This window comes from Protomyctophum parallelum (genome assembly GCF_964188405.1).
Source record: "Protomyctophum parallelum genome assembly, chromosome: 8".
Taxonomy (NCBI): Eukaryota; Metazoa; Chordata; class Actinopteri; order Myctophiformes; family Myctophidae; genus Protomyctophum; species Protomyctophum parallelum.
This window is the reverse complement of record NC_139703.1, coordinates 51,873,534-51,898,533: the sequence shown is the minus strand read 5'-3', so window position 1 is coordinate 51,898,533 and position 25,000 is coordinate 51,873,534. Positions and strand designations below refer to the sequence as shown.

Below are 25,000 nucleotides of genomic sequence, written 5' to 3'. Positions count from 1 at the left end.
AGTGTTTAGTGGTCCCTTGGGTGGTGGGTGACAGTGTTTAGTGGTCCCTTGGGTGGTGGGTGACAGTGTTTAGTGGTCCCTAGGGTGGTGTGTGACAGTGTTTAGTGGTCCCTTGGGTGGTGTGTGACAGTGTTTAGTGGTCCCTTGGGTGGTGGGTGACAGTGTTTAGTGGTCCCTTGGGTGGTGTGTGACAGTGTTTAGTGGTCCCTTGGGTGGTGGGTGACAGTGTTTAGTGGTCCCTTGGGTGGTGTGTGACAGTGTTTAGTGGTCCCTAGGGTGGTGTGTGACAGTGTTTAGTGGTCCCTTGGGTGGTGTGTGACAGTGTTTAGTGGTCCCTTGGGTGGTGTGTGACAGTGTTTAGTGGTCCCTTGGGTGGTGGGTGACAGTGTTTAGTGGTCCCTTGGGTGGTGGGTGACAGTGTTTAGTGGTCCCTTGGGTGGTGGGTGACAGTGTTTAGTGGTCCCTTGGGTGGTGGGTGACAGTGTTTAGTGGTCCCTTGGGTGGTGTGTGACAGTGTTTAGTGGTCCCTTGGGTGGTGGGTGACAGTGTTTAGTGGTCCCTTGGGTGGTGGGTGACAGTGTTTAGTGGTCCCTAGGGTGGTGTGTGACAGTGTTTAGTGGTCCCTTGGGTGGTGTGTGACAGTGTTTAGTGGTCCCTTGGGTGGTGTGTGACAGTGTTTAGTGGTCCCTTGGGTGGTGGGTGACAGTGTTTAGTGGTCCCTTGGGTGGTGTGTGACAGTGTTTAGTGGTCCCTTGGGTGGTGGGTGACAGTGTTTAGTGGTCCCTTGGGTGGTGGGTGAGGACCCTATTCCTATACTTGTTGGTTTGGGTTTGGATTTGGGTGTGTAGATGGAGGCAGCCTAGTGGACCGCTTTGGCACTCTGGTTAATGAAGTATATAAGTGGTTAACCACGTCCCATTTTAACTGGCCACTTTGCCAAGAATCTTCACTCGTACATCATGCGCTGTCATTCCGTGTGCACATCATGGTGACAAAGCAATACCCAAACATCTGCTTTGAATATTCCCTCAGGATAGGGTTGTGTTGAGAAGTCTCCTAGTTCACTGTTTGTCAACTTCAGGTCTAAAGTAGCCTCGGTACCAGGCTTTCATTTTTGTTGGTGCAAAAATGTAAAGCCTGGAGGAACGCATTGGCCGCTCTGGTCTAAAAGTGGGAGTCAACCCTTTCCGGGTGGGCGTCGCTCCAAATTATGTGACTATAGGGGGGAGAGGAGGGGCTGGGGGTGACGGACAGATCGATGAGATCCAATCAGGGCGTGCGCAAATCTCAGCCGCGACCCGCCCCCTCTAGACCAGAAACCTAACACGTTAGCTCAGGCTAGGTCTAAAGTGACCCTTACGGGTCAGAGTTACAATTAACATGGAAGACTTCACAGTGTAGATCGTGGTCCCAGAGAGAAGACAACATGTATATCAAATGTATCTGAATAGCCTAATAATACACATAAAACCGGGGGTCCCTGAAATGAAAAGGTTTGAGAATCATCGCCCGAGCTAACATATTGTTGCTATTCGGCGGAAACCTTAATTGTATATCCACATTTAAAGGACAACTTTAGTTTTTTTCAACCAAGGTTCATGTTTTAGTTTGTTATTAGATAAAGTAAAAGACGAGTGTTAATCTTTTTTCATTTGCTGCTTTCTTTCGTTTTAGGGAATTTAGCTGTTTTTGACAGGGGGGCGGGGGCATTCGAGCATGGGTCTAAATATGTATTTGTGTAATATAATATAATATATAATATATATATAATAATATGTAACGTCAGGAAATTACATCTGGCCACAGAAGATCACAGGATCTATTGAATGTGAAGGTAGCCTACTGGGGGAAGGCTTACACTGTATGTATACAGTAGGCTCAATATGTTTGTCACATTCAATAGATCCTGTGATCTTTTGTGGCCAGATGTAATTTCCTGGCGTTTATTAGGACTATAGTAAACCATAAAAAAATAAATCACCATAAAATTGTGTTAAAAAATACATATTTAGCCCCATGCTCGAATGCCCCCGCCCCCCTGTCAAAAACTGCTAAAATCCCTAAAACGAAAGAAAGCAGCAAATGAAAGAAAATGAACACTCACCTTTTAGTTTCTCTAATAACAACCTAAAACATGAACCTTGGTTGAAAAAAACTAAAGTTGTCCTTTAAACGAGTTATTTTGTAAATGAATGCCCTACTTAATCATACAAGAGTGCATGTCGCACAGAAGTAGTGAACATAGCCGATCCTCACATATTTTCACTATTTAAAATAGTAGTACACTACAGACAGTAAGTGACTATATATGACATTCCGGAGCCAGAGTTTGTGTTTAATGACCTGGTTTTATGACCTCGTCAGACCAGGACACTTCCTCTGTAAATACTGCTTCCCGTACCCCCCTAAACAACAAAACTATCATGTTTATGCCTGTATTATCTTGCCAGTTACATTATCGACAATTACATCCTTTGTATTGATGATAATTTCACTACACAGTAGTTTGTTTATTTGTGTTAATTACATTTTAACCCATTTTGGGGCGGGAACCCCTTTTTGTGTTAGCATTATGTCATGCCTTAGCTATTGAAAAATAGCAGATCTACAAGCTCATAGCGCGCCACCGAGTGGCGCGCTACGAGCTTGTAGGTCTGCTATTTTTGAAAAAGCGAAGAACGACTGACACAGAAACATGGCTTTTTCAGAAAACTGTCAGGATGTAGAAGAACATTTTTAGAATCTGATCTCAGGTCACAATGTAATAGTGTAAGAACGGAATGTGAGTGTGTTCTTCTCTTGTGTTGCACAGAGCCCAGACTTCAACGACACGTGCAGGATCAAACCCACCATGGTGTCCAAGCCCTGTTACCGGGTGGACCTCTTCAACAAGAAGATGACCCACGTTCTGTTCACCTCCGTCCTGGTCACCACCCTGGGCAGTGACACGCTGGCACACCTGGGCACCTCAGACGGCAGGATTCTGCAGGTAGCAGTGTGACAAGGGGAAAAGACTATGGCCAGCTGGGGTGTTCATTATGGGGTGGTGTGTTTGATCAAGTTCTAAATTGATCAATTCATTCTGTGTTAAAGCAAAGGTATATTCAGTGATTTCACTTAATTCAAATATCACATTTATTTTGTTTTGTTGTGATAATCCTCCCTACTATAGAGTGTGCTGGCCATATAAGGAGTTCCTCCCTGTCCCCAGTTAACCCCTGGGGGTAAAAAAAAACCTTAGGTTTCGTTTTTGACTCTCTATCCTGATTGGACGAAAGGCTGGGTCCCACAGCCAAAAACGAAACCTAAGGTTTTTTGAGTGAAATCACTGAATATACCTTTAAAGCAATAGTAGTAACCAAAATCACTCATTTTGCACATACAAAGCGGATTCTGCAAATACAGAACAAAATCATAGTCCTGTTACTGTATGTACACATTTCAGATGGATGTTTTATATTTAGATTGCAAAATGTGACGATAAAAATGTCATACAAATAATTGTGATTTGACAAAAACACAATTTAATTGTGTTTTTTGGCATTGAACAATGGAACAAATGTAATTCACTAGAATTCGCTCATCCTAGCTACGTTGCAGCGCAATGGGAAGAAGGAAATTGCAGGATTTGACAGCCTCCACTTCGTGTTGCCGCTGTGTTTTTAAACCCAGTATTGTGTCCTTCACATCATGTAGTAACAGATGGCTACACATCGTAGACACACACACACACACACACACACCCTGTGTTTTTAAACCCAGTATTGTGTCCTTCACATCATGTAGTAACAGATGGCTACACATCGTAGACACACACACACACACACCCTGTGTTTTTAAACCCAGTATTGTGTCCTTCACATCATGTAGTAACAGATGGCTACACATCGTAGACACACACACACACCCTGGGTAAATAGTATGGGTACTGCACGCGTGTGCAGTGTGCACGCATGCATGCACGCACGCACACACACACACACACTTACGCACGCACGCACGCACGCACGCACGCACACACACACACACACACACACACACACACACACACAGTCACTCACATGTCAGTTCAAGTCCCCCCAAAAGTCCTCCACAGTGTGAACCCTGCAGTGACACTGTTGTGAGGTTACTATGAGTCCGTGGTGGGACTGGGAAATAATGCTCGGAAGAACTTGGCATCCGACTATGCGTGTTGTGCCGATGAGATGTACAGTAGTGTGTGTGTGTGTGTGTGTGTGTGTGTGTGTGGCTGGCCAATCACAGCTGTGTTTTGCTGCGTGGGGATCGGCATGTGAGCGGGCTAGCCAATAAGGGCTCTGTGTTGCGGGTGGAGAATGGTGTAGGTTAGTGTGTGTGGTGTGGCACAGCAATAGGTGACCCCTACATTAAGCTGTATCTCTCCCAACATGCAGTGCGGGGGCTATGGGGGCTACTAGTTGATAATTGCGTTTATCTCAAATAATTGCGATTACCTCAAATAATTGCGGTTAGGTGGTTTTGTCTCACTGTAATTGTGACAGGCCTGCCCTGGTCATATTACCCGGCCTTTCTCGAGCTCACCAAACTCCTTAGATCACCAATATTATAGACTACAACGTGTGTGATGAGAACGAGGAAGAAGAATGTGCTCAGTTTGAGTTTGTTTATGTACCAATGAGTAGTTCTATTCAACCCAATGTTCTACCAAAGCCCAGCATCACTTTAACACATGAATGTCTTTATATTCAACCCAATGTTCTACCAAAGCCCAACATCACTTTAACACATGAATGTCTTTATATTCAACCCAATGTTCTACCAAAGCCCAACATCACTTTAACACATGAATGTCTTTATATTCAACCCAATGTTCTACCAAAGCCCAACATCACTTTAACATATGAATGTCTTTCTATTCAACCCAATGTTCTACCAAAGCCCAACATCACTTTAACATATGAATGTCTCTTTAGGGTTAGGGTTAACCTAACCCTAACCCAACATCACTTTAACACATGAATGTCTCTTTCTGTTCCACTCTGTAGGTCATTCTGTCTCTCGCCCGCATTACCATTTTTGCCAACTATTCCCTGGGAGAGGACCCGGTGAGCAGGGGAGCAGATGTTCGTTCAGAGACGTCGCTTCTCTTTGTGGCTGGAAATAAGGTGCTTTTCTCAATAGCAACTTTAACAGCTGAATCCGTGAGGATTCTTGATTGATTGATTGAATGATTGATTGATTGATTGATTGATTGATTGATTGATTGATTTACAGGTAATACTTTACCGGTAATACAAGTTTGTTAACAGTACAGTACAGTACAGACAAGGTTATACTAAAAGGATAACACAGAAGACGTCCGGGGCTTCATTCCATTGTGGTCCATTTGTACTCAATTCATCCAAAATACATACCTCAGTAGCATTAAATGGTATATTTTCAGAGGGAGGACTGGTGGGGGCGGGGGGGGCAGAAGATGCTACTACCAAGGTGTTCATAGGTCAGCCATTCTTTTAGGTTAGTTTGGAACTTTTGAGTTTGTCTTTATTATTATTATTATCTCTATGTCTAGCATTGAAACAAACAAAATAGAAAATTCCCTTCCATGTCTCTATGGCTGTTTGTCCCTCCATCGTGGTCTAGGTGTACAGCGTGCCTCCTGCCGCTCCAGGATGTGCACACTTTGTGACCTGTTACAGCTGTCTGAAGGCCCCACGCTTCATGCAGTGTGGCTGGTGTGCAGGTGGCTGCTCCAGACAACATGAGTGTGGAGCGGAGTGGAGTGACCAGGCCTGCGCTCCTGTCCTCACAGAGGTAAAGTGTGGAGCGGAGTGGAGTGACCAGGCCTGCGCTCCTGTCCTCACAGAGGTGAGTGTGGAGCGGAGTGGAGTGACCAGGCCTGCGCTCCTGTCCTCACAGAGGTAAGTGTGGAGCGGAGTGGAGTGACCAGGCCTGCGCTCCTGTCCTCACAGAGGTAAGTGTGGAGCGGAGTGGAGTGACCAGGCCTGCGCTCCTGTCCTCACAGAGGTAAGTGTGGAGCGGAGTGGAGTGACCAGGCCTGCGCTCCTGTCCTCACAGAGGTGAGTGTGGAGCGGAGTGGAGTGACCAGGCCTGCGCTCCTGTCCTCACAGAGGTGAGTGTGGAGCGGAGTGGAGTGACCAGGCCTGCGCTCCTGTCCTCACAGAGGTGAGTGTGGAGCGGAGTGGAGTGACCAGGCCTGCGCTCCTGTCCTCACAGAGGTAAAGTGTGGAGCGGAGTGGAGTGACCAGGCCTGCGCTCCTGTCCTCACAGAGGTGAGTGTGGAGCGGAGTGGAGTGACCAGGCCTGCGCTCCTGTCCTCACAGAGGTAAAGTGTGGAGCGGAGTGGAGTGACCAGGCCTGCGCTCCTGTCCTCACAGAGGTAAGTGTGGAGCGGAGTGGAGTGACCAGGCCTGCGCTCCTGTCCTCACAGAGGTAAGTGTGGAGCGGAGTGGAGTGACCAGGCCTGCGCTCCTGTCCTCACAGAGGTAAAGTGTGGAGCGGAGTGGAGTGACCAGGCCTGCGCTCCTGTCCTCACAGAGGTAAAGTGTGGAGCGGAGTGGAGTGACCAGGCCTGCGCTCCTGTCCTCACAGAGGTAAAGTGTGGAGCGGAGTGGAGTGACCAGGCCTGCGCTCCTGTCCTCACAGAGGTAAAGTGTGGAGCGGAGTGGAGTGACCAGGCCTGCGCTCCTGTCCTCACAGAGGTAAGTGTGGAGCGGAGTGGAGTGACCAGGCCTGCGCTCCTGTCCTCACAGAGGTAAAGTGTGGAGCGGAGTGGAGTGACCAGGCCTGCGCTCCTGTCCTCACAGAGGTAAGTGTGGAGCGGAGTGGAGTGACCAGGCCTGCGCTCCTGTCCTCACAGAGGTAAAGTGTGGAGCGGAGTGGAGTGACCAGGCCTGCGCTCCTGTCCTCACAGAGGTAAAGTGTGGAGCGGAGTGGAGTGACCAGGCCTGCGCTCCTGTCCTCACAGAGGTAAAGTGTGGAGCGGAGTGGAGTGACCAGGCCTGCGCTCCTGTCCTCACAGAGGTAAGTGTGGAGCGGAGTGGAGTGACCAGGCCTGCGCTCCTGTCCTCACAGAGGTGAGTGTGGAGCGGAGTGGAGTGACCAGGCCTGCGCTCCTGTCCTCACAGAGGTAAAGTGTGGAGCGGAGTGGAGTGACCAGGCCTGCGCTCCTGTCCTCACAGAGGTGAGTGTGGAGCGGAGTGGAGTGACCAGGCCTGCGCTCCTGTCCTCACAGAGGTGAGTGTGGAGCGGAGTGGAGTGACCAGGCCTGCGCTCCTGTCCTCACAGAGGTAAAGTGTGGAGCGGAGTGGAGTGACCAGGCCTGCGCTCCTGTCCTCACAGAGGTAAAGTGTGGAGCGGAGTGGAGTGACCAGGCCTGCGCTCCTGTCCTCACAGAGGTAAGTGTGGAGCGGAGTGGAGTGACCAGGCCTGCGCTCCTGTCCTCACAGAGGTAAAGTGTGGAGCGGAGTGGAGTGACCAGGCCTGCGCTCCTGTCCTCACAGAGGTAAGTGTGGAGCGGAGTGGAGTGACCAGGCCTGCGCTCCTGTCCTCACAGAGGTAAGTGTGGAGCGGAGTGGAGTGACCAGGCCTGCGCTCCTGTCCTCACAGAGGTAAGTGTGGAGCGGAGTGGAGTGACCAGGCCTGCGCTCCTGTCCTCACAGAGGTAAGTGTGGAGCGGAGTGGAGTGACCAGGCCTGCGCTCCTGTCCTCACAGAGGTACGTGTGGAGCGGAGTGGAGTGACCAGGCCTGCGCTCCTGTCCTCACAGAGGTGAGTGTGGAGCGGAGTGGAGTGACCAGGCCTGCGCTCCTGTCCTCACAGAGGTAAGTGTGGAGCGGAGTGGAGTGACCAGGCCTGCGCTCCTGTCCTCACAGAGGTACGTGTGGAGCGGAGTGGAGTGACCAGGCCTGCGCTCCTGTCCTCACAGAGGTAAGTGTGGAGCGGAGTGGAGTGATCAGGCCTGCGCTCCTGTCCTCACAGAGGTAAGTGTGGAGCGGAGTGGAGTGACCAGGCCTGCGCTCCTGTCCTCACAGAGGTGAGTGTGGAGCGGAGTGGAGTGACCAGGCCTGCGCTCCTGTCCTCACAGAGGTAAAGTGTGGAGCGGAGTGGAGTGACCAGGCCTGCGCTCCTGTCCTCACAGAGGTAGAGCACATAATGCTGCGAGCTTTTATGCCGCTGTCGGGTGGAAACCTTGTATGTCCAAAACCGCAACTTGCAATGGAAGTTTGCAGAAATAGTGAGAATAGGTCACAATGCGACGCATTGTGAACTTGCTATTCTTTGCTACTTTTGCTTGACAATCTTAGGGCATTAAATGGGCAGTTGATGGAGATGCAAGGTTTCTGCCTGGCAGTGGCAATTCGATTGCCAGTATGAACAATCGTTGCCAAACCAAACCAAAACTGTTCCCATGGATGCAATGTAGTTATAATTTAGTTACAAGTCACAATAAAAAGATAATATGGAGGCCACTGTTCTCACTGGTTGCTGTTGTGTCGGTGTAGTTTTTCCCGAAGACTGCACCTTTCGACGGCGAGACGGAGCTGACTCTGTGTGGGTGGGAGTTTCAGTCTGAGCCACGGCCCGCCATCATCAACGACAGAACCCATGTGGTGAGAGTGGGGCGGACGCCCTGTGCTGTCCTCCCTGCAAAGAGCAACAGTGAACAGTGAGTAACAGAGACACATATCTGTGTTACTATACCTGCTTAGGACAGTGAACAGTGAACAGTGAGTAACAGAGACACATATCTGTGTTACTATACCTGCTTAGGACAGTGAACAGTGAACAGTGAGTAACAGAGACACATATCTGTGTTACTATACCTGCTTAGGACAGTGAACAGTGAACAGTGAGTAACAGAGACACATATCTGTGTTACTATACCTGGTTAGGACGATTTCATGAATACCATTTTAAAACTTTGGGGGTCATTTTAACCCTAACGTAACGCTGAACATATTGCTGATCTACAACCTCATGACGCATGATCGTGCGCATCCTATCCTACCTTAGTAACCCAGGGAAGGTGCAAACTACAAATTCTACTATTTTAAATGCTATGTATGGTCATTCATTACACCAATGTCTGCGTATGTTGAGGCTTTTTGGGGGGTTTATTAAATTATCTACACTTTATATTACTACTTAGTAACTATTAGGCACTTGCTTACTTACTGTATTAGAACTTTTATGAACTTATTGCACTGTATGTTGTACACCAGAGCGTGGTATAGTCTGCCACGCCTTCACTGCTCACACACACATGTGACCAAAAACACATCTGAATGTGACCCATACACTGTAGGTTAGTGTGTAAGCTTCAGCGGCAGGATAAAGCACCAACCCATCCTCTGAATGTGACCCATACACTGTAGGTTGGTGTGTAAGCTTCAGCGGCAGGATAAAGCACCAACCCATCCTCTCAACATCACTGTGGAAGTACATGAAGAGAAGGCAGAGCAGCACTATTCCATCCAAGGACAAGCACACATGCAAGGCTTCTTATTTGTGGTGCGGTACCCTTTCCTGACATCCATCATATTATTACCTGTGACCTGCATGTTGCCTTTGTTCTTTATTGATGAGTGGATGAGGAAACTATTCAATGTACTAACACTACGTTTGACTGCATTGCATTCAGGAGCCTATCATAACAAACATCCATCCCCACTATGGACCTAGAATCGGTGGTACGATGGTCACGCTGACAGGAAATCATCTGAATTCGGGGGTGCAAAGAAGAGTTGTCATTGGTGGCAAAGACTGCGTTGTTCAAAGGTAAAGAGTTTGAATAACACATTTACATTGGAGGTATAATGTGTTGTTGCAAATGAGGTCTCTGCGATATCTTTATGTCTTTAAGGGGAATGAGAATTAGGGGTAAACAATATTGGGAAAAATTGACATTGCAATGTTTTTGTATTGGTATATATAAAAAGGTTACATAATGTCACCAGATATAATGCAGATCTGTATCAGTTTAAGTCATGACTGATGCATAATATCTAGAATATATTAAATAATTCCATAGGTCTGCCTGCCATGTTTTTACCCTGCTGCTGTAATTTTCAACCTGAACTGGAAAACATGATCATCCCGATCATGATCCGCATTCATGTGGACTGTGCTGTTTATCTTCCAGATTAGACATGGAAAGTGTTATAGGACAATGACTGTCCCTGTTTACCCTAGCTATCCTTTGCCCTGTCACTATTGCACGTGTGTATATTTGCGAATGCAATGAGCACTAACTATGAGACCCTGCAGATCATGTCTGTCTGTCTGTGTGTGTGTGTGTGTGTGTGTCTGTCCCGCTGTGACACCACCCGCCCGCCACCAGAGGGCGCAGCTGTATCACACAAAACACACACACACGCACGCACTCACACACAACTTAACTTAAAATGAAAAAGCTTAAATTTTAAAAATAACTTTAAAAACACTTAACTTCAAAAAACTTAACTTAAAAATAAAATCTTAAAAAAACACAAAAAAACTTAACTTAAAATAAAAAAATTAAAGACACTTAACTTCAAAAAACGTAACTTAAAAATAAAATCTTAAAAACTTAAAAAAACACAAAAAAACTTAACTTAAAAAAAACTTTAAAAACACTTAACTTAAAAAAAACTTAACTTAAAAATAAAATCTTAAAAAAACACAAAAAAGAGAACTTTAAAAAGAAAACCTTAAAAAAGTAATTAATTCATTCAAATTGTTGTTATTGCCATTTACGAGCTGCGTTCGCTTCCCGCGTTTGCGCGTCTTACTTGTGTTATATTGTGCAGGTCTGGTGGGGATGCATCATCCATAGTGTGCCTCTCTCTCTCTGTGTAGGTCTGGTGGGGACGCATCATCCATAGTGTGCCTCTCTCTCTGTGTAGGTCTGGTGGGGATGCATCATCCATAGTGTGCCTCTCTCTGTGCAGGTCTGGTGGGGACACATCATCCATAGTGTGCCTCTCTCTCTCTGTGCAGGTCTGGTGGGGATGCATCATCCATAGTGTGCCTCTCTCTCTCTGTGCAGGTCTGGTGGGGATGCATCATCCATAGTGTGCCTCTCTCTCTGTGTAGGTCTGGTGGGGATGCATCATCCATAGTGTGCCTCTCTCTCTGTGTAGGTCTGGTGGGGATGCATCATCCATAGTGTGCCTCTCTCTCTCTGTGTAGGTCTGGTGGGGACACATCATCCATAGTGTGCCTCTCTCTCTCTGTGTAGGTCTGGTGGGGATGCATCATCCATAGTGTGCCTCTCTCTCTGTGTAGGTCTGGTGGGGATGCATCATCCATAGTGTGCCTCTCTCTGTGTAGGTCTGGTGGGGATGCATCATCCATAGTGTGCCTCTCTCTGTGTAGGTCTGGTGGGGATGCATCATCCATAGTGTGCCTCTCTCTCTCTGTGTAGGTCTGGTGGGGATGCATCATCCATAGTGTGCCTCTCTCTGTGTAGGTCTGGTGGGGACACATCATCCATAGTGTGCCTCTCTCTCTCTGTGTAGGTCTGGTGGGGATGCATCATCCATAGTGTGCCTCTCTCTCTCTGTGTAGGTCTGGTGGGGACACATCATCCATAGTGTGCCTCTCTCTCTCTGTGTAGGTCTGGTGGGGACACATCATCCATAGTGTGCCTCTCTCTCTCTGTGTAGGTCTGGTGGGGATGCATCATCCATAGTGTGCCTCTCTCTCTCTGTGTAGGTCTGGTGGGGACACATCATCCATAGTGTGCCTCTCTCTCTGTGTAGGTCTGGTGGGGACACATCATCCATAGTGTGCCTCTCTCTCTGTGTAGGTCTGGTGGGGACACATCATCCATAGTGTGCCTCTCTCTCTGTGTAGGTCTGGTGGGGACACATCATCCATAGTGTGCCTCTCTCTGTGTAGGTCTGGTGGGGACGCATCATCCATAGTGTGCCTCTCTCTGTGTAGGTCTGGTGGGGACACATCATCCATAGTGTGCCTCTCTCTGTGTAGGTCTGGTGGGGACACATCATCCATAGTGTGCCTCTCTCTCTCTGTGTAGGTCTGGTGGGGATGCATCATCCATAGTGTGCCTCTCTCTGTGTAGGTCTGGTGGGGATACATCATCCATAGTGTGCCTCTCTCTGTGTAGGTCTGGTGGGGACACATCATCCATAGTGTGCCTCTCTCTCTGTGTAGGTCTGGTGGGGACACATCATCCATAGTGTGCCTCTCTCTCTGTGTAGGTCTGGTGGGGACACATCATCCATAGTGTGCCTCTCTCTCTGTGTAGGTCTGGTGGGGACACATCATCCATAGTGTGCCTCTCTCTGTGTAGGTCTGGTGGGGACACATCATCCATAGTGTGCCTCTCTCTGTGTAGGTCTGGTGGGGATGCATCATCCATAGTGTGCCTCTCTCTGTGTAGGTCTGGTGGGGACACATCATCCATAGTGTGCCTCTCTCTCTGTGTAGGTCTGGTGGGGATGCATCATCCATAGTGTGCCTCTCTCTGTGTAGGTCTGGTGGGGACACATCATCCATAGTGTGCCTCTCTCTGTGTAGGTCTGGTGGGGACACATCATCCATAGTGTGCCTCTCTCTCTGTGTAGGTCTGGTGGGGATGCATCATCCATAGTGTGCCTCTCTCTCTCTGTGTAGGTCTGGTGGGGATGCATCATCCATAGTGTGCCTCTCTCTGTGTAGGTCTGGTGGGGATGCATCATCCATAGTGTGCCTCTCTCTCTCTGTGTAGGTCTGGTGGGGATGCATCATCCATAGTGTGCCTCTCTCTCTCTGTGTAGGTCTGGTGGGGATGCATCATCCATAGTGTGCCTCTCTCTGTGTAGGTCTGGTGGGGATGCATCATCCATAGTGTGCCTCTCTCTGTGCAGGTCTGGTGGGGATGCATCATCCATAGTGTGCCTCTCTCTGTGTAGGTCTGGTGGGGATGCATCATCCATAGTGTGCCTCTCTCTGTGCAGGTCTGGTGGGGATGCATCATCCATAGTGTGCCTCTCTCTCTCTGTGTAGGTCTGGTGGGGATGCATCATCCATAGTGTGCCTCTCTCTGTGTAGGTCTGGTGGGGATGCATCATCCATAGTGTGCCTCTCTCTGTGCAGGTCTGGTGGGGATGCATCATCCATAGTGTGCCTCTCTCTGTGTAGGTCTGGTGGGGATGCATCATCCATAGTGTGCCTCTCTCTGTGTAGGTCTGGTGGGGATGCATCATCCATAGTGTGCCTCTCTCTCTCTGTGTAGGTCTGGTGGGGATGCATCATCCATAGTGTGCCTCTCTCTGTGTAGGTCTGGTGGGGACGCATCATCCATAGTGTGCCTCTCTCTGTGTAGGTCTGGTGGGGACACATCATCCATAGTGTGCCTCTCTCTGTGTAGGTCTGGTGGGGATGCATCATCCATAGTGTGCCTCTCTCTGTGTAGGTCTGGTGGGGATGCATCATCCATAGTGTGCCTCTCTCTCTGTGCAGGTCTGGTGGGGATGCATCATCCATAGTGTGCCTCTCTCTGTGTAGGTCTGGTGGGGATGCATCATCCATAGTGTGCCTCTCTCTGTGTAGGTCTGGTGGGGATGCATCATCCATAGTGTGCCTCTCTCTGTGTAGGTCTGGTGGGGATGCATCATCCATAGTGTGCCTCTCTCTGTGTAGGTCTGGTGGGGACACATCATCCATAGTGTGCCTCTCTCTGTGTAGGTCTGGTGGGGATGCATCATCCATAGTGTGCCTCTCTCTCTCTGTGTAGGTCTGGTGGGGATGCATCATCCATAGTGTGCCTCTCTCTCTCTGTGTAGGTCTGGTGGGGATGCATCATCCATAGTGTGCCTCTCTCTGTGTAGGTCTGGTGGGGACACATCATCCATAGTGTGCCTCTCTATCCTTTGCCCTGTCTGTGTAGGTCTGGTGGGGATGCATCATCCATAGTGTGCCTCTCTCAGCGCATGGAAGATGTGGGTGAGAAAACAGTGATGGTCCTCATTGACAGCTCTACAGTGGTCTACAACAAAACCTTTGTCTACAAAGAGAACCCCGTTATCAGCCGTGTGTCCCCTCTCTGCAGCTTCAGACGGTAGGAACCCTAACCCCTAACCCTAACCCCTAACCCCTAAACCCTAACCCCTAACCCCTAACCCCTAACCTCTAACCCTAACCCCGTTATCAGCCGTGTGTCTCCTCTCTGCAGCTTCAGGAGGTAGGAACCCTAACCCCTAACCCTAACCCCTAACCTCTAACCCCTAACCCCTAACCCTAACCCCAACCCCGTTATCAGCCGTGTGTCCCCTCTCTGCAGCTTCAGGAGGTAGGAACCCTAACCCCTAACCCTAACCCCTAACCCTAACCCTAACCCCTAACCCCTAACCCCTAACCCTAACCCCTAACCCTAACCCTAACCCCTAACCCCTAACCTCTAACCCCTAACCCTAACCCCGTTATCAGCCGTGTGTCCCCTCTCTGCAGCTTCAGGAGGTAGGAACCCTAACCCCTAACCCCTAACCCTAACCCCTAACCCCTAACCCCTAACCCTAACCCCTAACCCCTAACCCCTAACCCTAACCCTAACCCCTAACCCTAACCCCTAACCCTAACCCCTAACCCTAACCCTAACCCCTAACCCTAACCCCTAACCCTAACCCCTAACCCCTAACCCTAACCCCTAACCCTAACCCCTAACCCTAACCCCTAACCCCTAACCCTAACCCCTAACCCCTAACCCTAACCCCGTTATCAGCCGTGTGTCCCCTCTCTGCAGCTTCAGGAGGTAGGAACCCTAACCCCTAACCCCTAACCCTAACCTCTAACCCCTAACCCCTAACCCTAACCCCTAACCCCTAACCCCTAACCCCTAACCCTAACCCCTAACCCTAACCCCTAACCCTAACCTCTAACCCTAACCTCTAACCCTAACCCCTAACCCTAACCCCTAACCCTAACCTCTAACCCCTAACCCCTAACCCTAACCCCTAACCCCTAACCTCTAACCCCTAACCCTAACCCTAACCCCGTTATCAGCCGTGTGTCCCCTCTCTGCAGCTTCAGGAGGTAGGAAAACAATGCAAAGTCACATTATTTTCTATAGAAGTGTATAACGTTCGCTTCATGACATGATTCAATAATTGTCTCCTTTGAGCGACCACCATTGCAGTAAAATAAACTACTGCCTGCAAACAGACTTAATTAAGACATAATTCTGTTATTTGAAAGTTAATTTATCTGGTCAGTAAAACTTTAAATTAACTTTGAGATGTGGTGGTGTTGTCAGAAGCAACAGTGTTTTTGTGACATTAGTGCATAAAGCTACAAGCCAAGGCATAAAGTATAATGTCGCAGCTCAGTAAGCGTCCAACTGTCAAGGTAAATTCATTGTTTTGTTGGCCTGATAAATGAACTACAACATTATAGGTTATAATGAACCTTTTTGGACGTAACTTTAAGTGTTTTCTTTATTCTCTCATAAAGTGGCTCCAGGCTGATGATTGAAGGCAGAAACCTAGACTCTGTGCACCACACTGTGGTGAAATACACGTCCCCCACCAATCAATCTCAGGTACGGTACGCTATTGAAAAACACATGAAAAATAGTCACTCCTCAAGCTCACAGTGTGCTGTATAGTGATGTATTGTGAGCTAGTAGATCACAGTGTGCTGTATAGTGATGTATTGTGAGCTAGTAGATCACAATGTGCTGTATAGTGATGTATTGTGAGCTAGTAGATCACAATGTGCTGTATAGTGATGTATTGTGAGCTAGTAGATCACAGTGTGCTGTATAGTGATGTATTGTGAGCTAGTAGATCACAGTGTGCTGTATAGTGATGTATTGTGAGCTAGTAGATCACAATGTGCTGTATAGTGATGTATTGTGAGCTAGTAGATCACAATGTGCTGTATAGTGATGTATTGTGAGCTAGTAGATCACAATGTGCTGTATAGTGATGTATTGTGAGCTAGTAGATCACAGTGTGCTGTATAGTGATGCATTGTGAGCTAGTAGATCACAGTGTGCTGTATAGTGATGTATTGTGAGCTAGTAGATCACAATGTGCTGTATAGTGATGTATTGTGAGCTAGTAGATCACAGTGTGCTGTATAGTGATGTATTGTGAGCTAGTAGATCACAATGTGCTGTATAGTGATGTATTGTGAGCTAGTAGATCACAATGTGCTGTATAGTGATGTATTGTGAGCTAGTAGATCACAATGTGCTGTATGGTGATGTATTGTGAGCTAGTAGATCACAGTGTGCTGTATAGTGATGTATTGTGAGCTAGTAGATCACAATGTGCTGTATAGTGATGTATTGTGAGCTAGTAGATCACAGTGTGCTGTATAGTGATGCATTGTGAGCTAGTAGATCACAGTGTGCTGTATAGTGATGTATTGTGAGCTAGTAGATCACAGTGTGCTGTATAGTGATGTATTGTGAGCTAGTAGATCACAATGTGCTGTATAGTGATGTATTGTGAGCTAGTAGATCACAGTGTGCTGTATAGTGATGTATTGTGAGCTAGTAGATCACAATGTGCTGTATGGTGATGTATTGTGAGCTAGTAGATCACAGTGTGCTGTATAGTGATGTATTGTGAGCTAGTAGATCACAATGTGCTGTATAGTGATGTATTGTGAGCTAGTAGATCACAATGTGCTGTATAGTGATGTATTGTGAGCTAGTAGATCACAATGTGCTGTATAGTGATGTATTGTGAGCTAGTAGATCACAATGTGCTGTATAGTGATGTATTGTGAGCTAGTAGATCACAATGTGCTGTATAGTGATGTATTGTGAGCTAGTAGATCACAATGTGCTGTATAGTGATGTATTGTGAGCTAGTAGATCACAATGTGCTGTATAGTGATGTATTGTGAGCTAGTAGATCACAATGTGCTGTATAGTGATGTATTGTGAGCTAGTAGATCACAGTGTGCTGTATAGTGATGTATTGTGAGCTAGTAGATCACAATGTGCTGTATAGTGATGTATTGTGAGCTAGTAGATCACAATGTGCTGTATAGTGATGTATTGTGAGCTAGTAGATCACAGTGTGCTGTATAGTGATGTATTGTGAGCTAGTAGATCACAATGTGCTGTATAGTGATGTATTGTGAGCTAGTAGATCACAATGTGCTGTATAGTGATGTATTGTGAGCTAGTAGATCACAATGTGCTGTATAGTGATGTGTTGTGAGCTAGTAGATCACAATGTGCTGTATAGTGATGTATAGTGAGCTAGTAGATCACAATGTGCTGTATAGTGATGTATTGTGAGCTAGTAGATCACAGTGTGCTGTATAGTGATGTATTGTGAGCTAGTAGATCACAGTGTGCTGTATAGTGATGTATTGTGAGCTAGTAGATCACAATGTGCTGTATAGTGATGTATTGTGAGCTAGTAGATCACAATGTGCTGTATAGTGATGTATAGTGAGCTAGTAGATCACAATGTGCTGTATAGTGATGTATTGTGAGCTAGTAGATCACAATGTGCTGTATGGTGATGTATTGTGAGCTAGTAGATCACAATGTGCTGTATAGTGATGTATTGTGAGCTAGTAGATCACAATGTGCTGTATAGTGATGTATTGTGAGCTAGTAGATCGGCTCATTTTGCGCGCACACAAAAAAAGGAAATGAAACAATTCTATAAAAATATATTCATAGGGAACATTCTGACTTCCTGGTGTTTTGATATCCTGCTACACTATGATCAGTTCTGCTATTCTATGAAAAATTATTCTACAGCAACTGTCTTATAACATCTTTCTTTATATGTTCAGTGTGGTAGAAATAAAAATGTCTGTCTGTGAATCAATTAATGTCAATAATCTTGTCTTTTGATCGTGCCTATTTGTTGTGATTATTTCCACTGTTTTCTAAACAGGTCACCCGGGTGTGCGGTCATACACTAAATGCTACCCACATGGAATGCTTAGCCCCGGTGTTCCCAGAAGATAAGCCAGACACAGGAAGCATGTCCTTTGACATGGACGGAGCACTTAACCTCTGGAGGACACGTTTTGACTACTACCCCGACTTCAAAGTCATTCCCTTTGAGAATGACAAAGTGTTGAAGCTCATCCCGGGAGTCAATGAAGTGTCACTGCATGTGCGTATATGTTCCCCCACACAGTCCTTCGTCATTTTCAACTCATGTATGCCTCTAGTTTATAGGATTGAGGTTGTTCGTTTATTTTCCACACAGCCAGGCCAGGTTAACAGCAAATCTGCACAGTTTACATGCTGTAGCCAATATTTATGTTTTATTTATCTTTATTTAAAAAAATGTTTCCCAATTTAGTCGTGACACCATTTCCACCACATGTGTGTCATGATCACGAGTCTCATGCTGACTCATGTGAGGAGGGTGTAGACTATGTGACTGCTTCTTCTCACCTGACAGTGAGGTGTTTCACAGGGTGGACATAACGTTGGTGGAGGAACATGCTCTCTCTCCTCTCTAGTCACTCTCTCTAGTCGAGTGACAGGGATCACCCCCCCCATGAACACGGCCAGTTGTGTTTGTCGGAACATCCGCCCAAGCTAGAGAGAGGCCCCCCAAAATATTATCCTATACCACCCGACGACTACAATCCATGCAGTAAATGATGGTGAAAAATAGCACAGTTGTGCACTTTTGATGGCACATTTTTACTGGACCAGTACATCGTTTTTTTATCCATATATCGGTCCGACTCCTCACTCATGTGATCTGATGACATCATAAGCAGAGATTTCAAGCTAATGGAAACTTACAGCCACTTCTCATCCAGGATTCTTAACATGCGACATTTGTGTGCATGGTTGTTGCCTCATTGTTGTTGAAATCTCTACTGGTGATGTAAACGGCAGATTGATGTAATCCGCAGATTAATGTAATCTGCAGATAGATTTCATTCAATTCAATTCAATTCAATTTTATTATAGTGTCAAATCACAACAAGTTGTCTCAAGACACTTTACAACCAACAAAGATCCACCCAGAGCAAGCAATATTGCGAATTTGCGACAGTGGCAACGAAAAACTCCCCTTTTAGGAGAGGAGAAAAGAACGTCAGGCAGAACCAGACTCTGGGGTGGGCGGCCATCTGCCTCGACCGTGTCGGGGGGGGGGGGGGGGGGGGGTAGAGGGAGAGAGAGAGAGATAGACAGAGAGAAATAGACAGAAATAGACAGGTGGGCTCCGTGGAGGGGTCTGGTCCACATCTGGTCCACATCTGGTCGAGCTCTGTGAGGCCGGGTCCAGGTCACACTTCTGGTGGGCTCCATGAAGAGGCCTGATCCACGGTCACGCTCATTCAGTCAGTTGGGGGTTAGTATTAGAGGTCCACAGAACTGCGACGGGGAGGACGAAAAGAGACTCCGGGGAGAGATTCCCCGGATGTTGGATTAGTGGCAGGCCTTACTGGAGCCTATATAGTGTATATTACAAGTACTGCTGGGAGACAGACCCACACAACAATGTACGACCATGGTATCCAGCCAGACTTGGAGACAACTCTAGCTATAGGCTTTGTCGTAGAGAAAGGTTTTCAACCTAGTCTTGAATGTGCAGAGCGTGTCAGCCCCACGGACCGAAGCCGGGAGAAGGTTCCACAGCTGAGGTGCCTGGGACCTAAACGCCCTGCCTCCTATTGTAACTTTTGATATTTTTGGAACAGTAAGCATTTTTGCATACTGTAGACGCACTGGTGTTCTATTTGGTTTGTAAGGATCAATGAGATCTTTGAGATATTGTGGTGCCTGACCATTGAGAGCTTTGTAGGTAAGAAGAAGAATTTTGAACTCTATTCTGTGTTTGACAGGGAGCCAGTGTAGAGAGGCCAGTGAAGGAGTGATATGGTCTCTTCTTCTGGTACCTGTCAGCACACGCGCCGCAGCATTTTGAACTAGCTGTAGGCTTTTCAGAGACTTACCTGGGCAGCCTGATAATAGCGAGTTGCAGTAGTCCAGCCTTGAGGTAACAAATGCGTGGACAAGTTTTTCTGCGTCTATTTTGGATAGGATGTGCCTAACCTTTGCAATATTTCGCAGGTGAAAAAAGGCAGTCTTTGAGATTTGTTTGATGTGCGATTTGAAAGACATATCTTGATCAAAGGTAACTCCCAGATTCTTTACAGTGGCCTTGGAGGCCAAGGTAATGCCATCTAGAGAAAAGTTCTCATCGGCTAGCTTGTCTCTTAGGGGCTTAGGGCCGATCACGATAATTTCCGTTTTGTCAGAGTTGAGGAGTAGGTAATTACGGCTCATCCAACTCTTTATGTCATTAAGACAAGCTTGAAGTTTGACTAATTGATCCGTTTCGTTCGGTTTCATCGATAGATATAATTGAGTGTCGTCCGCGTAACAATGGAAATGTATAGAGTGTTCCCTGATGATGTTGCCCAGAGGGAGCATATATAAGGAGAAAAGTATTGGTCCAAGCACAGAGCCTTGTGGGACTCCGTATTTGACCTTTTCACGTGTTGAGGAGCCATCATTGACATCTACAAACTGAAATCGATCAGACAGATAGGACTCGAACCATTTCAGTGCGGCACCCCTGATGCCAACCAGATGCTCCAGTCTCTGTAGCAGAATGTGGTGGTCAATAGTGTCAAATGCAGCACTAAGGTCCAGCAACACCAGTACGGAGAGGAGGTTATTATCTGCTGCAGTCAGGAGGTCATTTGTAACTCTCAGCAGTGCCGTCTCAGTGCTATGGTTAGCTCTGAAGCCTGACTGAAAGCCTTCTAATAAATTGTTGTTATGTAGAAAGTCACATAACTGTTTGGCGACTGCTTTCTCGAGTATTTTGGAGAGAAATGGTAGGTTCGATATAGGTCTATAGTTAGCTAGAATGCCTGCATCAAGAGTAGGCTTTTTGAGTAGAGGTTTGATTACCGCTACCTTAAAAGATTGTGGCACGTAGCCTGTCACCAAGGACATATTGATCATATTGAGTAGGCATGTACCAACCGGAGGCAGGACCTCTTTGAGTAATCTAGTCGGAACTGGATCCAGGGTACATGTCGTTGATTTTGAGCAAGATATCATTGAAGTGAAATCAGAGAGCTCGATTGGAGAGAAACTATCCATATATATATTTGGGTGTGCAGCCATCTCTGAGACCACCATATTTGGAGGCAGTCCAGTGGGAGCCGAGAGTAGTTGTAGATCAATTTGATCTCTGATAGTTTCTATTTTGCCACTGAAGAACCTCATGAAATCGCTACTATTGAGAGTTGTAGGAATACGTGGATCAGTGGAATCGCGGCTTTTTGTCAGTTTTGCCAAAGTATCAAAAAGAAACTTTGGGTTACTTTTGTTTTCCTCTATTAGGGATGAATAATAGGTGGCTCTGGCCGTGTCGAGAGCCTTTTTGTATATTTTGAGGCTATTCTGCCAGACTATACATGATTCTTTCTGTTTGGTTGAGCGCCATTTTTTTTCAAGTTTGCGAGACGTTCGCTTGAGGTTTCTAGTTTCTGAGTTGTACCATGGGGCTAGCCTTTGTTGCTTTATTACCTTCCTTTTCAGGGGAGCAACAGAGTCTAGCGTATTTTGAAATGAGCATGTGACACTATCAACAAGTTGATCGAGTTGAGGAGGACTATATGTGTGGAGGTCCTCTATTTTGTTGAAGTATACTGAGTTGATGGCTGATGGAACTATCTCCTTGAATTTATTTACAGCGCTCTCAGATATACTTCTGCCAAGGACATTCATTCATCAGCAGATAGATTTCATCAGCAGATAGATTTCATCAGCGCACTTCTGAAACAAAGTGAGAATACAGAAACGCTAAAATCCTATAGTATAGTGAGAAGAAGCCCATATAAATATGGAAGTAAGGTGAACTTGTTTCTTTGAGGAAGTGTATGACGCAATCCCTCACTAACGGGTGGAAATGTTCTTCAAACTGTGTTCCCTGCAGCATCTGGAGCTTTGTAAATCCTTTGGTAAACTGTGTTCCCTACAGCATCTGGAGCTTTGTAAACCCTTTGGTAAACTGTGTTCCTGCAGCATCTGGAGCTTTGTAAACCCTTTGGTAAACTGTGCTCCCTGCAGCATCTGGAGCTTTGTAAACCCTTTGGTAAACTGTGCTCCCTGCAGCATCTGGAGCTTTGTAAATCCTTTGGTAAACTGTGTTCCCTGCAGCATCTGGAGCTGAACGCAGTGAACTTGTGCATGAAGATTGTCATGACCATCGGTGGCGTGGACTGTAACGTCCAGGTTCTGCTGAATGAACTGACCTGCAGAATCCCAAAGGCTCTGGTTGTCCCCAGTGAGGGACTGCCTGTCAAGGTAACGATCTGTCCCGTCAAATATCATGACTTCTGTGTGAAATGTACACAATAATAAATCATCAATCATGACTTAAAGCTGGAATACATAACTAACTAATAATTTATGTCCTCTCTGTGAAGTGCCAAACATTCTACTGCTGAGAATTTGCTGCTGATAACAGAAAACCTGTTTGGAGATATATTGCACTTTTGAGCTACATGCAATATACCACTTGTCAACCAGCATCTACATTTCTCAAAATAAGAGCAAGTAGAGTAGATCAACTATAATTCTTTATATTAATAATCAATATCATGTCTAATTCAACAGAAAAAGTTATTTCGAAATAGCTGATAGCTCATAGAAGGCATCAAGAAGGCAACCTGCTTCTGAAACGTTAGGTTTATTAAAAAGTGAAGCATCTTGACTACGAGCTGCGCGGCCTCTTTTCTCAAAGGTTCATCTCCTGTGGTCGGCACCTCGCCACTACTGGTGTTTCCCTTTGTTCTACAATAGCTGATAGTGAAATTAAATGTATTTAATATTCCCACCTATAATGACATGCCCAAGATAGCTGTCCAGCAATGGGGTTGCCAACCGCCCCTTTGAAATACGGAATTGTCTTTGTGTTTGGAAACTAAAAGACATGTGTGTCCCTTATTATTGAACTGATAAGGGACACATTTGTTCCTTATTTTTAGGAATCAATCAATGACACAGACACATCTTACAGCCCCACCCTCTAGTCTAGACTTAGTAAACTGGACCTGAGTTTTCTCTGTTTGTGGACCGTTTTTTTTTCTTGCCTACAACAAATATCTTTGCCAAAAAATTGCTGATCTACAAGAATGCAACGTAACGCATTGTGTGCTTGTATATCGGCTATTTTTGGCTATTGTTCACCCCAGAATATGGCTGCTGGGGGTCCAAGCTGGGGTCGTTAATGTAAAATGCCAAAACTGTACATATGTATTGTACAGTAAGATCTTATCTTTTTCTGGGTGTCCCTTATTTTAACTGCAGGCAGTTGGCCCGGCGTACACCCATAGACACCAGGGTTAATGTGGTTAAACTGAACTAACCCATAGACACCAGGGTTAATGTGGTTAAACTGAACTAACCCATAGACACCAGGGTTAATGTGGTTAAACTGAACTAACCCATAGACACCAGGGTTAATGTGGTTAAACTGAACTAACCCATAGACACCAGGGTTAATGTGGTTAAACTGAACTAACCCATAGACACCAGGGTTAATGTGGTTAAACTGAACTAACCCATAGACACCAGGGTTAATGTGGTTAAACTGAACTAACCCATAGACACCAGGGTTAATGTGGTTAAACTGAACTAACCCATAGACACCAGGGTTAATGTGGTTAAACTGAACTAACCCATAGACACCAGGGTTAATGTGGTTAAACTGAACTAACCCATAGACACCAGGGTTAATGTGGTTAAACTGTGATTGATGGAGTGCATTGCATTTCCCGGCTGCAGGTGTGCGTCAACGGGGAGGTGCATGACGTGGGCACGGTGGTGTATGAAGACAACAGTCGCACCATCATCGCGGGCATCGTGTTGGGCATCATCTGTGCTCTGGTAGTTGGTGCCGCCCTGGCATACATGGTCATGACTCATCTGAGGAGGAAGAAGAAAGGTACAAGAGGTACAAGAATGATCATTTAAAGGTTTTATGACATTCATTTTCATTTATTTTTCTTTTTAGGTTTTATGACCTCAATTACACCCAAAAAACCTGAACTTTGAACATTCAGTGGATTTTCTGTGGTCTGAAGTTTTCTTTGGGGTTTTTTGGGCCTTTTGAGCGACAATGAAAACAGGCAACACAGTGAAACAGTGACATCTGCTGGCAAATCCCATTGACATATATGGGATTTGCAGTAAGTGATGTCACTTACTGCCGGCAAATCAGAGCACCTGTTTGAGCCAGAAAACCCCAGATCACAGAAAATCTACTGAATGTTAAAAGTTCATGTTTTTTGGGTGCAATTGAGATTAGAAAACCTAAAAAAACAAGAACAATTCCAAAACCTTTTTTTTTATGTCACAATCCCTTTAAAACCTTTTAGCCTCGATTACAATTAATTTAAAAAAAACATGCTAGTGTTAATAGCAGATCTACATGTACATGCTCACAAGTTCGAGTTGAAATATGCCACGTTGTGAGCTTGTAGAACAGCAATTGTAGTACAAAAGGAGTGTTTAATCAGAGTAATCGATTTAATTGATTATAACACATCTATTCAATTCGTTGATATGAAATACATTTTAAAAATGATTATTAAAAAAATGCTTCTCGATTATTCGATTAACCTACATGAGCAAGATTAAGTTGGTTACTGGTTCTAAAATAAATATGGATTTTGATATATTTTCAGCCCTACTGTAAATTGATCATATTCACATATACTAGGTGTGGGGGGGGGTTGTGTGATCCAAAAGCAAAATGGCCGCTGTGTGAACGTGGCCAATTGGTATAAATATGAGTTTGTTGTGCAATAACCTTTAAATGTGCCTTTTCAGCCAAAGTAGAGCACCGTTTGTCAAGACTGTCAAGTCAGAGGCAAATAGGCAGCAATCCTGAATTGTCTCCTGGTGATTACAGACGGGGTGAGATTTTATCATTGATAAATCTCTTTTATATCCATTCTTCCCCCAACCAATACAATCATCTGATCACTGATCCATCATTACAACTAATCAAACAAAGATGCATCCTCAACTCTACTATACTGTA

The 25,000-nt window shown here is 45.9% G+C and overlaps 1 pseudogene across 1 annotated transcript in view; it reads left to right on the top strand.

The window, feature by feature from the left end:
• The window catches only part of LOC310863080 (macrophage-stimulating protein receptor-like), a 58,863-nt pseudogene that overhangs the window by 15,396 nt on the left and 18,467 nt on the right, over positions 1–25,000 (top strand). The window contains exons 4-15 of the transcript XR_014571059.1: positions 2,813–2,989; positions 5,025–5,144; positions 5,623–5,751; positions 8,504–8,667; positions 9,377–9,512; positions 9,643–9,779; positions 13,876–14,046; positions 15,435–15,522; positions 17,855–18,079; positions 22,111–22,257; positions 23,740–23,908; positions 24,787–24,873. The product of XR_014571059.1 is annotated as a macrophage-stimulating protein receptor-like (transcript). The remainder of the gene's footprint in view (positions 1–2,812; positions 2,990–5,024; positions 5,145–5,622; positions 5,752–8,503; positions 8,668–9,376; positions 9,513–9,642; positions 9,780–13,875; positions 14,047–15,434; positions 15,523–17,854; positions 18,080–22,110; positions 22,258–23,739; positions 23,909–24,786; positions 24,874–25,000) is intronic.